Source organism: Onychomys torridus, chromosome 21, assembly GCF_903995425.1.
Source record: "Onychomys torridus chromosome 21, mOncTor1.1, whole genome shotgun sequence".
In the NCBI taxonomy this organism is placed as follows: Eukaryota; Metazoa; Chordata; class Mammalia; order Rodentia; family Cricetidae; genus Onychomys; species Onychomys torridus.
The window spans coordinates 36,925,874-36,941,706 of NC_050463.1; positions in this window are offsets into that span (position 1 = coordinate 36,925,874).

Sequence of the window (15,833 nt, forward strand, 5' to 3'; positions counted from 1 at the left end):
AAAACTAGACCTAAGCTTATGAGTACACAGAGTATAGTGACATCTTACGTTATTATGATGGGCAGTATGCTGCACATGAAAAGAGAGGAGTTAGTGGAACCCAAGAACGGTCCTTTAGGATTTATCAGTATGTCTGTTCTAAAAGGCCATTGTTGATTGTGGGAAACATCTCTTAACACCGGGGTATGGGACAACCACTGAAAGAAGATGAACATAGGTAGTCAAAATGGTGCCTATTAACAGCAAAGGCACAAAGGAAATGGCTGGTAAAAAAGACAGTTATGAGATCTTGCCAAGAGAAGAGAAAGGAGGTGGTGTGTGTGTGAGTGTGTGTGTGTGTGTGTGTGTGTGTGTGTGTGTGTGTGTGTGTGTGTCTGCCAGAACAATTCAATAATGTCTGAGAAAGGCTTGGATTTATTGAGAATGAAGCAGGCAAGCTCGGGGCCATTCGTTCGGGTTCGGCCCTTATAAATGATTTGGAGGACTTTGTAGCGTGGTAAGTAAGCATAATGGTTTTTGTATTGAACTGTAGCACCCTCAGCCAACTTGAAAGAACCAAGATTCTCTAGAATTCAATTTACTTTGCATTAACGGGAGATCTGATGCTCGTCTGCACTAACTGCTTCTTTTATCTGAGCTGCTAAAGAGTCACATGGTTTAGGAAGGAAATTAAGAGATTTCACATTTGTTGCTCTAAGCAAAATCATTTTGTTATCTACTTTAATGAGAGCGTGGATGAGTTTTCCTGTTTTAATAATCACTGTCTTAAACTTCTCTTCCATGAAGGCAATATCAACAAAAACTCTCTAGAGGTTTTATCGTTATACAATTAGTTTTTCTCTCTCTACCATTTGAAATCCTTGAAATTATTTTTAAAATAGAAAGAGGCATTTTCTTTTACAGAGCTCTCTGAGCACATATAAGGGAAATGGACATTACAACATTGCTTTGAGAAGCTGAGTGACATAAGCTGCAGTCTTTGTTGTCTGAATTCACAGTTCAGTTGAGTAGTTCTTTATCTTACTTTATTGTTCTATCTGTCCATACAAGATCTCTGGGGGTTTTGGTAAGTCCTGCAGTTCCTGTGAAGAGAATACGTATGTTCATTCTGCTGGGAGTTCCTAGGAATCAGAAAAATTCATTCTAAAATATCATGCATCTAGTCATCTGGGTGAATCTAGCTTGTCTGCTTGAAGACAGACAGGTCATAATCTCTGTGGTTCCACATTTTGCATCCAAATCGCCTATTAAGCCCCACTAAATGATGCCTTATCAAACTCCTCCAGACTGGAGGGAGGCAGCCCTATTTCAGACTGAGGTTTAACACCGCATCTATTCTTAATGCATTTATGCATGTATTATTTCTATTCTCTCAGCTTCTAGCATACTTGAAGAATGCATAATGAAAAAATTAAACTCAGACAGTTTAAGTAGGCAAGATGTATAAGAAGAGATGTCATGTCAAGCACAAATGAAAAGTGAACTATTTGGAATTGTTACAAAAATATCAGGCAGAGTTATACTATTTTAATTGTCTGAGACAATGTATTTAGGACAGAGAGACAATTATCTCACAAATAAATATTAGAATGTAACATTTGAGGTAGGGTGTAATGTGTTATGTCTTTAAGGATAATGTTACAGAGTGTGCTGACACACATTGTCATGGATTTTTTTTGATGCCACAACAAAACAAAGCTATAATAAACAATGTTCAGGAGAGATTCCTGCACAAGACTAGTCTGATAGATCAAGTTGCTTTCAGGTTGTATATTGATAAAAGGATCAATTCAAAAGTGTTAAGAAGAAAGACCTTGTAGAACAGAGCCATGTTGGTATTGAAATTTGGACCAATGCAATTCTGTGAATCTCTTCTTTTAAAGGGAAGTTACTGTTTATGTTTTCTAATAAGCCGAAACTTTCAGTGCAATAATAATTGAGATGATTTGCATTTCCCTGGTTGCTAAGGAGGTTGAATATTTTTAAAAGCAATTTTTTAGCCATTTTTTATTTCTTCATTTGAGAACCCTCTGTTCAGGTCCATAGCCAATTTTGTCATTGGACTATTTGTTTTCTTGATTTTTAAAAAGATTCTTTATATGTTCTGGATTTTAATCCTCTTTCAGATGCATAGTTGGCAAAGATTGTCTCTCACTCTATGTGTTTACTATATCTGGCCATAGGTACCCAGAGATTCCCTGAAACATATGTGAGATTTGAGATGAACAGTGGTTCATAGTAAACAAAAGGGAGAAAAAATGACTGCCTAGGTCAATGATACAGAAGGGGGCAGAATACAAGAAGTGACAGTGTTAAGTTCTTATGGGAGAGATTCAGAAATACACTGGATATGTGCTCCTGGGTCCAATCTCAAGTCAAAGGGGCAGCCCCAGCTACTCCAACAGCCGAGCTGTTCTCTATAGCTTCAGTGTCACTACTGGTTTCCATAAGTCAATATGGATGGTAGAATTCTGATGTCATAAAGGCTAGCCAGGAGTAGCTTTTAATGGTCAGAAGCAAGCTGGCATAAAATACTGGAATGAGTATCAAGGTTAGAATGGCAATCAGATGCCTTGGCCTGCAGAAATGTACAGCAATGGTTAATAAATTGTCCATATAATCCCAGAGGCAAGATGAAGGTCAGTCAACAGTAGCACACTGATTGACCTAGCTCTCAGAATCTAAGAATCTGTTAAATGAAAGAGGGGCTAGGTATCACTGAAGATGAGACCAGTGATGTCATAGCAAATGTACATGCATTGGTTCCTTCTGTTTTTCCCCACAACCACACTTGGTTATTTATGTACTTGACAACATACATTTTTTAGGGAGCAATTCATAGACTTCAACAAATCTGTTTGATACTATATCTGACCTTTCCCTGGTACTAAGTGCTCAATACACAGTCATCAACTGTATACTAGAGTAGTGGTAGAAAGATGTCAAAGGATAAGGCAGTTCTGGCTCAGGTTTTTCTAAGTGGGCCCAATATATATCCATGGACGCACCCAAATCTTATTTTCTTAGACTCTGAAAAGGTTCCTTGACCTTCAGAGTAAGAGCAATTATTATTGGAAAGGTCAAGTAGAAGATTGAAACGGCTCACTCCACCTGATAAGACATGCCAGGACCAAACCAAGATGATAAGCAAAGCTATAGCAATTGAGAGATGAAACGAGAGAGGTTAGGTCTATCTTCAAAGACTTAGAAGATACCGGATTTTAGCTCACCATGTGCCTTCATTTAAATAGCAAAAAATCAGAGGCACATGCAGTGGGCTGTTCCCTCTCACCTGGCAGAAAAAGAAAACAAAACTAGAGGTGTTGTTGCTAAGAAACCAAGTGTAGTCCATCTCCTCTTGAAGACTTGTGTTCATATCCATGGCTTCCTGGTCCAGTTGATGAATGTAAAGGTAGCCAGAGTGTGTGGTGGAAGGAGAAGGAAAAGGACTAGTTATTGTGGATAGAGAGCAGAGAGCAAGGAGAAGGAAGGGCTGAGTGGAGAGTGACCTGGTCATGTAACATATATAGGTCATGGTTAGAATTTTAACTTTAAGAACAATTGCAAAATTATTCAACAAAATTAAGAAGCTTTGTGAACTCCATGCTTACCTGGGATACTTCGTGTGGCATGTATTAGATTGGCATGTATAGTTGCTGTGCAATTCCTTTATATAAAAATTTGTGTGTTCCTCCTGAGAGTATGAGAGTGGATACATGTGGTCAGAGAAGGTAGGTATGTGGTGGCTTATAAACCACACACATGATCAGGTTTTTGTTTTTCTTACTGAGATTTTTTTTTGGCTTTTTTTTTAAATTAAGAATTTTTTGATTCATTCCACATACCAACTGCAGATACCCCCTCTCATCCTTCCTCTCACTCCTCCACAGCCTTCCCTCCAGCCCACCCCCCATCCCCTCCTCTGAAAAGGTGTGGCCTTCCAGGGGGAGTCAGCAAAGCCAGGCACATTCAGCTGAGGCAGGTCCGAGCCCCTCCCCTAGCGTCAAGGCTGTGCAAGGTGTCCCATCCTAGGCAATGGGCTTCAGAAAGCCAGTTCATGCACCAGGGATGGATCCAAGTCCCACTGTCATACTGAGATTAAGATAGCAGAAGGAAAGGCCAAATTGTAGTGCATCTATGATTGAAGAATGGGACTGTAAATACCATCTGCCCTATGTTTAGGAAACAAAGGAGAAGTGTGTTCTGCAAATGATTTTAAATGATGATGAAATTCACTACAGGTGGTCTTCTCTGCATTATCACTAGGCTCTAGCAAAATTTTAGTTAAAAAGTTTCATATATAGTTTGTACATAGTAATATTTATTTTAGTGTCCTGTAAGTTCTCACAAATGTATATACCTGTATGATGACTACTATAAAAATCATGTGTGCATATAGGCACACATATGCATATCTAGATACACCCAAATTATTTATGTTATTTAGAGTAGTATAAAATATTAGAATTATATAGTTGATTGTCAAAATTGAGATACAAATATTTCTATCACATTACAATTGATGCTAACAATACATTATTTTTTTCTGGAATAATCTTTATTGGTTTATAGTCTAGTAATGTCAGAGCTTACTATAAGCTTAATTATCTATGTAACATTAATGCCTATATAAAAGTTGTCATTTATAGACTGAGTACAGTAGGCTAATTTCCAATTCTCCTGGTTACACAGCTGCCATCCCATCCCAGGTATGATTTCAGTCCTTATAGTTTCACACCCAAGTTCCTAATGATGCAGAGTTGTATTAGTTCACTTGGGGCATGTTGTATATTTCCAGCCACCATTTGTACCAAATTTGGTAATATTTAAACCATGGAGCACTGTAGTTGTAAAGATGAAGAAACAGAACTTGAATAATTTCATTTTCATCTATTTTTTTGACCCTGTGGAGTTTTCATTTGTGTTTAAGTTTTTTTTTTTTTGTTTTTTTGTTTTTAACTGTGGAACAAGCACAGCTTGATTCTGAATAAACAAATGTGAGCGGGGTTGTGGTTTATGAATTGTATGTGTGAAATGTGGTATTTATGAGTCTCCCATCACATCCACTTGCTAAGTCTTTTCTCAAGTACTGTGCACCTATTGCTTCATGTGAAAGAAAAATTTGAAAATTAAAATTATCAAAAATGTTCTTCAACTATGAGGGAACAAAGATTGAGAAACTTGCTGTATTGTCTGTTAAAAACAGACACATGAAGATCAATTTTGGTTTGACAAGTTGAAAGAATTTAAGGCTCAAATATAGGAATGGTATTGCTATTTCACACAGCCATGACTAATATTTATATATTGTTTTCCCCAATTTTATGAAATATATCAGTGCACTTAAAATGATGAAGAAACTGTTTCCCCTTTTATAATATGAAACTAATTTAGTGTGTAAATTACAATATAAACTAATTTCTAGCATACCACATAGTTCACTGAAAATAATTTTTTCTAAGAGTTAGCCACAATCATCATTATTATTCTTTCTCTTTCATGACAATGATTGAAAAATATATTCCTTTTTGATGAGTACAGTGTGTGGGGGGGTATTGTTTGGTATCAAAGACTCTCTGTAGTTCTCTGCCAAAATCATTTCTAAGTTTATAAAGTAGAGGTGAGGACATTAAAAGGGAATCCAACATTGGTAAAATGACCATATTTTGGGACATATTGAGCTTGAAGTGCCAAAGAAATAACCAGTAGATGGTATCGTGTGGGCAGATGGATGTAAGACCCTGAAGTCCAGAAGAGAAGCTTGGGCTTGACATGTAATTTGTTCTTTGCTAAGACACTGCAATAACAAGAAAGGATGTGTTTACCTAGGGAAAATGCACTGCATGGCAACTTGATACAGCCAAGATGTAAGTCACGAGGCATATTGATATCTGAAAGTAAAGGTGAGCTAGCAAAAGGAACTGAGGAGAACTGACCAACAATACAGAAGGTGGAGAAGGGCAAATGAGGGGTACAAGAGCCAAGCCATAGCTGTAAGCCTGTGATAAAGGTTACTAGGGGCACCCTGTAAGAACAAAAAGGGATATACACAGGAATCAAGACACAAAAATGTTTGCTGATCATGCTGATGGAGTGCTATGGATGGAGACAAAGTTTCAGAATGCTGGAGAATAGAAGACAAAGAGAATTAGTCACAGAGAACAAACAAAATGTTCCAATTCTTTTAGCAGCATTGACTGTACTCGGAAGAAGAGAACCAGTGGAGTAGTAGCTGGAGTTTGCTGCCGGCATAGAGTCTAGGAGAGAGAGAGGTCGAAACAGAGAGTGTGATAGAAAAATCTGGCTGCTTCAGATTCCATTAGTTCCATATCTGAGAAGTCATTGCCAAGATCAATGTTATAATGGTTCTACATTTGTTTGTTTATTCCTGAAACTTTACAGTTTCATAACATAAAAAACATAAAAAAAACCCTCAAGTATGACAATTAGCACATCTTTGGGGAAGAGGAATCTTAATACTTCAAGGATAATTGGAATTTTGAGTTGGTTTTGGTGCATATGGCAATATTACATCTTTCTCTTTTTCTATGTGGATTTCCATGGTTTCTAACACTCTTTGCTGAAGGCTCTATCTTTCTGCCTTTCCTGTTCTGTATCCTTGGAATCCTTATCAAAGACTGATTGGTAATATATGCATCATATGATTTTCTGGGTGCCCTTTTTTATGTATCACTTGTCTACACAACTCAATAGTAATATATAACATTATATACATACCTCAATGTATATATGGAGTGGGAGAAATTGAAGAATGTACAAAGCAAGTACATAGATACTTATCCAGAGAAGACAAATAAACGACCAACATGCTTTTAAAGTAAATTCAACAGCACCCAATCACCAGGGAAATATAAATCCATTTATATGGCTTTATTAGCTTACAACTATCAGTACTGTTACTTTTTTAAAAAGTAATGGCAAGGATAGGGAATACCCAGGGCACTTGTACATTTCTTTTGGGAATGAAAAATAGTGCATTTTCCATGGTTAAGAATATGGAGACTCCTGTATAATTAAAAAAATTAATTATCATGTGTTCTAAAAATATACTTTTGAGTATTCATCCAAAGGAATTTAGATCAGGATTTTGGATGATCTTGAATTCCTATTAGAACGCTAATGTCCAGAACCCTTTACAGAAGTCAAGATATAGAAAGAATGTACCTGCCTGTTAGACAGATTAACTGATAAACTGTGACACATATTAATATTACTCAGCCCTAACAAAAAGGAAAATCTGAAATATATGGCATGCATGGAGCTTAAAGAAATTATGGCAGAGGAAATAATCTGTTCACAGAAGGAGAAATGGTACATGATCCCACTAACATATAGTACCTAAAATTGTCAAACATGTCAAATAAGAGATTAGAATTGTGGTCCTTGGGGTCTGTACTGAGGAGTAGAGAGTTGCTAAATAAAAGGCATACGTTCAAGAAATCCACTGTACTATATCATCCCTGTTGTTGACAATACTTTATCATATCCTCGAAACTTTAAGAGGGTAATACGTTGTGTTCTTATCACAGTAACACACAATAAAAGAAAATCAAACCCTGTAAAACAACAAATAAGTCTTTAGGGAAAAGGGCCTTAATAGTTATATGATAATTGGAAAGAGAAGAAAGGCTTTGTGAATGTGCAAATAATAACAGTTATTAATTACTTCATGGAAGCCTTCCTTTACAACTTTTGTTTTGATTTGGTAAAATGAGACTTGTTAGTGCCCCCACAGTCTTACTGGCAATTAACCATTGGTTTGAAGTCCATAAAGTAAGAGGAAGTTAATGATATTATTTTTAACTTGGTAGCATTCATTAATCATTTTAAGTCATATCAGCCAAGAGCATTATGAAAATCTATGTTTGGATCATATAACAAGTATCCAAACCATTGTTTCCTGACATGATGCCAAGATATCTCATTCCCCATTCTTTTTGTAGTGTGGCTGTTGTATAAAAACTATATCCTTAACTAAATAAGATTACTGATTTTATTTAGAGATATATTAAGCTCTTAGGATTTTACTTCCTTTACTAGCACCCAGGATCCTAATTTCCTGGGCTAGTTGGGTTCAATGAAATGGCTACAGCTTTAAAAGCCCCATACTACTGGTAGCACTAAAGAATGAATTATCAATGGAATAGACAGGAATTTATTACTAATCTCCTGTTAAATCATAATAAGTCATGAAGTATCTCATTTGAATACATCACGTCATTGTACCATATTACATTTTTTTTACATATAATTTTTATCCCATTCATAAGAAGATTACAATCTTTCCCTCTGGGTTCATGGCCACACATCTAGACAGGACATTTCACAGGGTCTTTTATCACTCTCATCTTTCCTTCCTGCTGTCTAGACATAGAAACAAATTTAGTTAGTTTAGATACACCTGATAAGTTGATAGAACTCTCCCTTTAGCCAGGGATATTCCTCATTTCAGAGAGCAAAGATTCCCCACCAATATAGCTTGTTTTATGAGAATGAATGTTGTTTTATGAACATATATCTTGATAGAAGAGTTTGGTATAACCACTTAGACTTAGTACCTAGAATTAAGATTCTAAAATAACAAAAACCTAAGCTAGATGACAATGAATCAGTGATTTGATGAATAAATTGGTACCACAGCCTGTGGGGCTGGTAATAGCTGATATGCCATAGCAAATTATTTGGCAAAACTCATTCATGGAACCCTAGAAAGCAAAGCACAAGCCTATCTATGGATAAATGGCTCTCTGGAAAGTGGCTGGCTAAATCCAGAATGTTTTGGTAGGGCATCTACTCCTTGCTGCTTTTAGGAAGGTATAATCAGGAAAATATCAATGGAAGAAAGACTTGGAATGATTTTTCGTAGTGTCAGGAAGAAAGCAAAAACACTTTATAATCTCAGGATAACAAAGCATTTGCAAAGAGCCTTTCATAGAAGCCAAGCCAAGAATACAGCCTCACCAGAAAATCATATAATATTTGTGTGTCACCAAGAAAATAATTTCTGTGTCCATAGAGAAAGAGGTATGGGCTGGAAACTTACTCTGGACCCTGAGGCACCTTTTAGAAAGCACATAGGAAAGTATATTGGATGAGGTTTCTTTGAGGAGGGATTGATTGGTGTGCCCTGCAAAACAGACATTAAGTTTTAAAGGTAATTGTAGGTCACATCAGGATAGTTTACAAAGTTTCCAGGTTTTTAACATTGTATTAGCTGAAAACTCTGGAGACAAATATTTAGCACCCAAGAAAAGCCTATATTTCAGCTTCTAGCTCAAATTTCAGATGTAGACACATCAGAGGGAACCTTCTCAAAGACACAGCAGAGAAGGTAGGACACCATGGGCAGAGATGTTCATTGTAGAGAGCAGGGTATCACGAACCTGTGGATTTCCTCCATAGCTAAAGCCGTGAGATTCTTCACTCCTCAATAACCAGGATTTATTCTTCTTTATAGTCAGGTTTGGATTTGCATGTCTCTCCTGAGAAATTACAGGGTTGTTCTGTTCTTCTTCCCTAGTAACATGATGTGAAGGGTAAATGTATCTTTCCTTGCAGACAGAAAGATGCCATCCCAGCATAGCATATCTGGAACCAGGTGAGGACTGTAGCTCACTGAGAAATCCAAGAGGTTTGGGTGGAAGAAGCAGCCCAGAGGGAGCAGGGTGTCCTGTCCTTTTAGTGAAAGTGCTGTGTGGTAAAAGAAATGCAATTTGTTAGGCATGCCAGAAGGTCAAGCTGAATTCTAAGTTACCATCTATGTCTACTTTCAATCTTCCTTCTCTTTTAGCTGTAGGCTCACTAACTAGGAGACTTCATTTCTAAACTTTCTTGGAAACACATAGACATGTGACTAAATTCCCATCAGTAGGATACCAGGATAAGTACTGTATGTCATCTCTATTATCTTGTCATAGACTTCCGTCTGGACTTGCCCCATGCTCCATCTTTCTTTCTCTCTCCATGTAAAGGGACAACTTGGAAAGCCATGTGAGCAATAATTTGAAGATAGTGTACTGTCTCTTACTAGCATGGATCCCTGGGTAGATTCAAGAAAAGGAGACAAATTATTCATTGCAGAGGGTTATAGGAGAGATATAAAAAAAATGCTTACCTTGTTTCAGTCAATTATTTTGATGTCTTTTGACACAGAGTTAGAAAATAAGAGGACTTTAGTCTTTATTGTGATTTAAATTAATATTTCATAATTCTCAATCACTAATGCTATAACATTTTGAAGGGAATAGATACTGGAGTCTATACCCAAAGAAACCAGATGTAAAGGAAACAGGTACACTTTCAAGAGAAAAGACAAAAGAGAGACAGACAGAACTTATTTTATAGTTAATTGTACATATAAAATTATTGGGATATTATTTAATTCTTCATTACCAGAAAAAGGGATACATGTAATCAGTGGGTAGCTTACTGAGAAAAAAGAGCAATTTTTATATTTTTACTTTTTAACATGATTGTCCGATATCTGGATCCTGAGAGCAATTGGGTTACCCAGAATTCTTCTTTTCAAGATGCTAAAAGACATGGATTGAGAAATATGTTGTGAGATCAAAAAGTTTGGGGAATACTGCATAAACCAAGCTGAATAGACTACTCACAGGAGGCTTTTTGTGCTTTTCTATGTGGAAATCTAAAAGAATGTCTCTAAGAGAGAACTCTTTCCCCATAGAATAAAACTGATATTCTGCATAATTTTATACAAATCTGTTTAAACATGATAGTGGAGTCATACTCATACTGAGTTAAAAGTATCTCTCATGTTAATTTGACCCTCCTCTCAGAATTCTTATGGGCTCATTTCCCTGTGCCCAGGATTACAATATTCTTTTTGACTGATGTCCTTGCTTAGATACCATCTTTACTCTGTGACTGTTACTTACACACTTTTGTAAGGGGAGAAGTTAATACAGTTTTACTTCATGGAATTTTGAGATTTTGCCTGTTTGAGTTACTTTAAGTACAAGTAGCAAATTCACTAATCCTAAAGCTCTATTTTACATATATCAATGAACAATTGACACACATCCATATTTAAATATTGGTGATGTGTTTGAGAGAAATTAGCATTCTGGATGCTGCTATTAGTTTTATAGTCCCAGCGACTGGAATGAGAAAATGAAGGAAGTCGAAGAAACTTATTGTTGACCACAAGGACTTGCAGATGGGTTCTCTTGCAAGTATTATATCCCATGTAATACTGTGAGAAAGTTGACTTTTCATTAGACATTCCATAATTTCCTTAGGGAAAACTGTGTCTTGAGTCATAATTGAAACCAAAATACAAAAGACACTGAGCTAGAGGAGAAGGACAAAAATGCACAGAGGGCAATATGAAAGTGGGGGGGATGGACAAGGATACTGTAAAAGATGAGCAGAAATCTCAGCTGGTACCCAGGAGTGAACAGAGATGCTCCAAAGGCTTCTCAGATGGCTTCTTACAGCTCACAACCACTTGACTGAGAAGAGCTAAAATCACAGATCTATAAGAAAGAGAGGAGGAAAAGAAGAACTCCAAACAAAAATTCTCAAAGGAAACTGGAGTTTGCACAATGACATCTGATATTTTTACAGAGCCTTTATTGTACGAGCACTCACTCTACTATGCAGACCTTGTACCTACAGCTAATATGCACTGTGAGTCTCCATCTATCAAAAAGTGCTGCAATACCAGTGATGCATTTAACTTGTCAGATACATCACTGGCACTGGCCATGGGGACACATGCTTATAACCTCAGCACTTGGGAAATACACAAGGATCATGAGTTTGAGACCACCCTGACCGACAAAGCCATATATCCCCATACCCCTGCCCCCGTGTGTGTGTGTGTGTGTGTGTGTGTGTGTGTGTGTGTGTGTTCTGAATGTGAAATGGGGTGATCTGTTGGACCCTTGCTATTACCACAAGAGTTCTGTGAGGATAAAACCTACACAAATCATGATCAATCAGAAAAGGTGACTATTTTGTATTTGTACAGTTATGAATCTTCTCGGTTCCCCTATGGTATTGTCTCTTTAGTTCAGATATCTACACTGATGATCTTTTTGATCCTTTTTTCAGTTCACTTGACCGAAGTCATGGGCTTTACAGAGAAGTCAGCCATGTGTGTATTATTTGTGAGCTCAGTGTTAGTTGGTCTCCATTCTGCACTGAGTTTATTTTTAGAGTCGAAGTCTAAAGTTTTAACGAATGGCTGGCTGACAATAGTTCATGCTCGTATGTTGAGTATTGGTTTGTTGGAGCTTTTGGTGCTCTTAAAACACGACATATGCAAAGTAATCATACATGTGGTGAGCCATATGTAATTTATCCAGCTGTGGCAATCAGTTTACTACAAAATATATAAAACTCATGTTGCCCACTACAATTATAGTCACTAAAAAATAGTATAATTAATCCATCAATGTAAGTGAAAGCCTACCAGCATACTAAAATGTAGGATGAACACCAGAATGGATTGTCTTTGTATCAAAAGTCCTCACCTCCAGATAGGCTTCCTGAGGGTGCAAGTTTTAACTAAGTACTCAGATGGGATCCACTACCCATCCTATGGAGACTTCAAAACTGACATCTAAGATAGGAAAGTACATTTGTAACATTTTAGATGAGAATTTTGTCTTCTGGTGAAATCTATGGATCCCCAAATTCCAAAGCTTTGTTTAGACTGATAATAGATCTACAATGTTTTTCATAAAGTGAACTACATTAGTAGTTGAAGACACTAAAGAAGCAGCTATTTCCTTTAGTAAAATGTCAATATATCAACATATTTCAAACATACAAAAAAGTAGAAAGCTATAGTCAACTTACTTGTATATACTTCTTAGGCTGTAAAGAAAGTTTATATATCATGTATTATACTGAGGTCTTAATGTTACTTTTCTATCTGTTCTTTTGTTTGTTCAAAAATTCCACATATACAGAATAAAACATTAAATGTCATTAATTTACAATTTATACTTTTAATTCCAAATATGCATTTGAATTTGTTTAGATGGTTCTTGTTAGAAAAGTTTAGAATACTATTACCTATTCCACAATTTCTTTAAGCATCATGTCTTTGAAACAATACATTGATGAACAAATGTATTTGTTCAAGTTTGTTGTGATTATTGGAGAGAGCTTAGAATGCCTATCTAGAATTAAAATAACTGAATCCCTTTAATCTTTTCAAGATAATTTTTTTCTTCAAATGATTATACAGAGCTCACAAAGTGTGCGTTTGTGTGGTATGAGTGCATGAGTGCACAATGTGTGTGCAAGCCTAAGACTTATGGTAAGAATCTTTCTTGATCACTATTTAGCCTTATTCTTTGAAGCAGGTCTCTCAATCTAACTGAGAACTCACAGATATGGCATGTCGCACTAACCTGTTTATTCCAGGCATTCTCTGTCTCCACTTTCTGAGGCAGGAATTACAGGCAAGCCATGCTTGCTCACCAGTTGTAAGGGATCTAGGGTATGGATTCCTGTTACCTTGTTTGCCTGGTGAATGGTTTTACTGTTGAGGTATTTCCCCCAGCTCAGGTGTTATTTCTATATGTTCTTGCAGCACATGGACTTATCCAGCACTTTAATAAACAGGTGAGTGTGAAGTGATATTTCATTGTTTCTTTAGGTTTAAGTTTTCTTATGATGATTAAAGATTAGCAACTTTTAACATGGACTCCAGGTATTATTTCCCTTGTATGTGAGTCTGTGGGAAGATGATTCAGCCATTATTCTCAATTGTAAGCAGCCTCATTGATTCTACTTACACATAAAATAAATTTAGTAGATAATTTGACATGGTTCATGTAGTCACTCAGAGGACTTGTTAGTTAAACTTAGATGATTAAAACCACCATCAGTGTGTCATCACCGCCAATGGTTGCCATTCCATAATGAAACCACGTCTTTAGCAGTTCTTGCCAATTTAGTTCCATACTCTAGATTCTACAGTCTCCATACAGTGATACTGAGGACTGAACCCATATTCCCATGGTTCTATAGAGAATTTTGAGAACCTTGGCTCGTGCTTCTGTTTGGAGGTACAGGATCCCCAGTGTAGAAATTCTCCAAACACAGAAGGATGTTCATAAGCACACACATGCACAAATAGCCACAGATACCCCTTGGCTGACCTAACTTTATGACATGACCCTCTTCTATATTTAAATTTCCCAACAATATTAAAAATAAGCACACTAAAACATTCCCTCTCAACATGTTGAAATTATCCCTTCCAGAAATAGAAATGAAAATCACTGTTTTCCCGAAGTCTTATGCTATTCTCAGAGTTCAAGATTTCTGGTTAACAATTGTTTACAAAATCCACTGCCTTAGTATCCATAGTGTGCAGTTTCTTGACATATCCTCATGCATCACAGCTTTATCTAATACATGTAAATAGGGTTGGTAAGATGATTCAATGGGTAAAAGCACTTACCTATCAAGCCTGGTGACTTGAACTCGATCCCTCCATCCATATAAAAATGCCAAATGTGGTGGCATGCATCTGTAATCCTAGCACTCCTATGGAGAGATGGGAAGGAGACACAGATAATCACCTGGGCCAGCTAGTTGGAGTACCAACTGCAACATGGCTGAAAAAACAGCAAGGGATCCTGAACAAAGCAGAGGTCAAGAACAATCTTCTGAAAGTTGCCTTCTTGCCTCCCCCTGTATGCATCCCTCCCACAACAGGCATGATTAAAATAAAATAGACATTTAAAACATGTGTAACACAAGATACTGCAGACCTTATTTCTACACCTGCAACAGAGCCATGTGGCATCCACTTTCTGCTGCACAATACTTTTGCTCTCAAGTGACAATATGTGTGATAAGTCCAAGTGGATAATTGGACTTAGTCTCTGAAGCTGTTAGCCTTTGTCAGTCTTGCTTACATGCTGCTGCTCTGGCTTCCTGTTATATTTTCAATAATAGTGAATAACTTTATTCCCTAGGTTTAAGTTGTTTTCCTGCTCTCATTATATAGTGGACACACACACACACACACACACACACACACACACACACACACACACACAAACACACACAATTTCTTACTCATTTCTTACTCATACCATACAACTGACTTGAGACAGCAGCAAAGATGTCTTTATCATAGTCTTTAAGAGAACCTGCTTGGTGGCAGAGCCAAACTAACAGAATTTTCCATGATGAGTAAAACATGAAAAATGAAGCAAAGCAAAGTTTGGGGAAGTGGCTTGTTAGAGTGCTTACCTATCATGCATGAGCCAATGGGTTTGATCTCCAGCACTGTATAAATTTGGCATAGTGACATAGGCCTGTGTTTCTAGCACTCAGGCGATAGATGCAGTGAGATCAGAAGTTCAAGGTCATCCTTGGCTACATTGAAACTTTAACATTAGCCTGGGTTATGGGAGACCCCCGACTTCATAAAAGTAATTTGGCATAACTCAGTGTTTCTTTCATATCCATTGGCTTAAGATCCTTCACCAGTGAATGGGATGTCTTCTCATTATGTCACAAGGAGAAGAAACACATTTAGAAACATCTTACATGCCATTGTTAGTTTACCTTGGTAGATCAAGGTTCCACACTCCAAGGCAGCACTTTCTGTACCTTGTCGCTGATTTAATGGGGACCCAAACAGGTAAAATGGCACATTCGAATTCTATTTCCCTAAAGAATTCACTACCTCTTCTTACAAAAGTACTTCATCTTTCTCTAAAACTGAAGTGTCTAAAACCACTGAAACCACCCCCTACCCCAAAGAAAAATTCTGATTATTAGGCACAATAATGAGTGATGAAATTCCATTTCTA